The following is a 3,755-nucleotide window of genomic DNA, read 5'->3' on the forward strand; positions in this document are numbered from 1 at the left end:
AATTAACTACCTAACCACCTATAATCTACTAACATGCATTTTCAACTAATAGAAATTAAACAAGATAATTAACAAAAATTAAACTAAACTAATCAGTCCTAACTTAACAAAGTAGAGGAAATTAACTCATGAAATTAGAACAAGATGGAAACAGGGTTGAACCTGGGAGAATTAGAACAGAAATGGGGTTGGACAGGGAAGAAAGGGGAAGGTGGAGCAATGTCGGCCCAGAAGTGGCTGGTTCACAGCGCCGTCGAAATGAAAATAGGGGTGCACAGAAGTGGCTCCAGTTCGGGTAGAGAGAAGGTGAAGCTAAGTGAAATGGAGAAGAAGAAAAGAGGGGACAGGGAAGAAAGATGATGGTGGTTGGTGCGGTGGTGATGCCGGCGGCAAGGGCGTGGCCGTGGCAGTGTTAGGTGGAGGCACTAGGTGGTGGTTATGGAGGTAGGAGGAGAAGAGTGAAGACAGAGAGATGTTGGACGGAGAAGGGGGGTTTCATGGAAATGAACTAAGGCTCCTCGCATCAACGGTTAGTGAATTCAACTCCATGCATACGCGTCTTCAACGCGCAGGCGTGGAAGAAGGGAAAGAGGGTATGACGCGTACGCGTCCTTGACGCGCACTAATGAAGAGCAAAACCGTCGGCTAGGAATTTTATCTCAAAAATAAGGTTGGCGTTGTAAGTATAGTTCCAAGCCAACAAGTATTGCTCAAATCAAATGTTTAATCCAAAGGACATTCACAATCAAAACACAAAATAACCGAGAGTATTTAACTCCCGGGTCGTTCTCCCTAGGAGTTGTAATTAAGTGTCAATTATTGGCTACGAGAGAGAGAGCATGGGGAATGTAAATAGCAAGAGAAAGAGAAAGGGAATGTAAATGGCAAGAGAGAGTAAATGATTATGCAAGAAATTAAAGGAAAGCAAGTAAAAAGGGCTCTTGGTGAGAATTGGGAAATTTAGGATTCCTATCCTAGTCATGGACCACAAACATGGTAATTGTGTGTGAATTAATCCTAATTAGTCAATGCTAACATCGAGGATTAGTCAAAAGGGCATAATTGATCCCAATCCTTAAGTCCTAAGTCAACACTAGTGGGTCACCTAGAGTCAAGGGAAACCAAACCATGTAATAATCCGCACACAATGCGGAATGGACATCTACAACTCAATTTCACCCAAACACGCAATTTATCAACCAAGAGTGTGAAATCTAAACATGCAAGAAATTAAACATCAAAGCAATAAAAGTCAAAGCAAATAAAATTAAGGAAAGGAAACTTAAAATGCAAGAAACGTCTTGGCAAGTAATTGAGAGCTAAGGTTACCTATCCTAGATATTGACCATAAACATATGATGATTATGAAGAGTTAATCCTACTCAGTCAAGCCTAACATCGAGGATAAGTTAAATAGGCATAGTTGATTTCAATCCATAAGTCCTATGTCAATAACGATCGGATTTCTATCGGTAAAGAAATTCACAAGAATATAATTGCGTTGTAAGTATAGTTTCTAAACTAACAGAGAATCCTTTCGTACAAAAGTTTGGTTGTCACAAGTAACAAAACCCAATAAAATTTATAACTGAAGTATTCAAACCTCGGGTCGTCTTCTCAAGGAATTGTAGGGAGGTGTTCTTATTATTGGTTATGGAAAAAGTATCTTTTTTGGGGTTTTTAAATAGGTTGAACAAGAAAAGTAAATTGCAAGAAATTAAATTAATAACTAATAATGCTCTTGGCAAGGTATGAGAACTGGAAGTCCTATCCTAGTTATCCTTATCAATTGTGATGAGAATTGGCTTTTGCTCCCACTTGGTCAACCTCTAACTATGAAGGTATGTTAAGTGGATAAATCAATTTGATTCCTCAAGTCCTAGTCAATTCCTAAGAAAAGACTAGAGTTAGGGGAATTCAAATTAATCAGCAAAGAATTCCAATTTTCCATCATCAGCTGAGTTTGATAACTCAAGTGTCACCAATTAATCAACCAAAGCTAAGAGTGTAAAAAGCTAAAATAAAATCATAAATATGAAATACCTCAAATTACAATAATAGAAAATCAATATAAACATGAGAATTCATAAACCAAATAGCAACATAAAGTAATCAACAAGGGAAAGTAAATAAACTAAAGTACTAGAAGAATTAAAAGTATAAGAGAAAACTAAATAAGAAAAGCTAATCCTAAAATCCTAAAACCTAAGAGAGTGGAGAGAGCCTCTCTCTCTCTCTCTCTCTCTCTCTCTAGAAACTACATTTAATCCTAAAATTGTGAATAATAGATGTTGTGTATTTTGTTAATTGAGTCTCTGCATGTTCCCTGGCTTTATTCTGTGTTTCTGGGCCGAAAACTGGGTCAAAACGTGGCCCGGAATCGCCCCCAGCTTTTCTGCAGATCGCGCATGTCACGCGTACACGTCGGTCACGCGTACGCGTCATTTGACAATTTTCCTCTCCACGCGTGTGCGTCACGCACGCGCTCGCGACGTTTGCACGAACTCCAATCCACTCGTACGCGTCGCTGTGATTTTGTCCAAATCACGCGCACACGTCAGCCATGCGTGCGCATCGCTATTCGCTGGTTGTCTCCTTTATTTCTTGTGCTCCTTCCCTTTTTGCAAGCTTCCTCTCCGTTCTCTAAGTCATTCCTGCCCTATGAAGCCTGAAACACTTAAAAACGGATCACGGCATCGAATGGTATAAAGGAAAATTAAAATACACAATAAAAATATCTCTAGGAAGCAGGTTTTCAACCATGGAATAATTTTGGGAAGGAATTGTAAAGACATGCTAATCATATGAATAAGTGGGTAAAGACTTGATAAAACCACTCAATTAAACACAATATAAATCATAAAATAATGGTTTATCAACCTTCCCACACTTAAACATTAGCATGTCCTCATTAGTTTAAGGAGATAAAATAAATGAGTAGGGAAAAGCAAGACTCATGAAATGCAACCTATCTATGTGAATGCAACTACATGCAAAATGTTTCTACCTACTTGGTTAAAAGTAAACAAATCCTTCAAGAACAAATATGAACTGGATTTCACTAATTCAGATCACAAAATAAAGTACAAATAACTTGCTAGAAGAAAATAGCTCATGAAAGCAGGGAACAAGGAATCGAGCATCGAACCCTCACTGGAAGTGTATACACTCTAATCGCTCAGGTGTTTGAGGTTCGATTCTCTTAATTCTCTACTAATCTTGCTTTCTAAGGCTTGATCTTCTTCTACCAATCAACCAAAGTTTAATGCACAAATACACATATCAAGAGATCTTTCAAGGGTTGTAATGGGGTTAGGGTCAAGGTAGGAATGTATTTGGTCAAGGCTAAAATCTGAATCCTTAATTAACTTAAACTTTTCCCACCTAACTTAAGACAATCCATGTAATCACAATAAAAAATCTAACTACCCATTTACTATGTTCTCCATATATTCATGCATCATGATTCGAGTATAGTACATATGCATTGCTTTCACCATTTACTTTGGGGCATTTTGTCCCCTTTTTATTCTTTGCTCTTTTTCTTTTCTTTTTCTCTTTTATATTTGTTTTCTTTTTCTCTTTTTTTTCTTTTTTTTCTTTTATTTTTCTCAATGCATATGATTAAATTATTGAATGCATGAACATGTCCTAAACATTTCTTTCACATTTTCAGAAAATTCTAACATACTCAATTCTCAAATCAAATGTTTCCAAACCCACTTTCCCCACACTTAATTCATAAGCACTCTCAC

Source organism: Arachis stenosperma, chromosome 4 (assembly GCF_014773155.1).
Source record: "Arachis stenosperma cultivar V10309 chromosome 4, arast.V10309.gnm1.PFL2, whole genome shotgun sequence".
Classification (NCBI taxonomy): domain Eukaryota; kingdom Viridiplantae; phylum Streptophyta; class Magnoliopsida; order Fabales; family Fabaceae; genus Arachis; species Arachis stenosperma.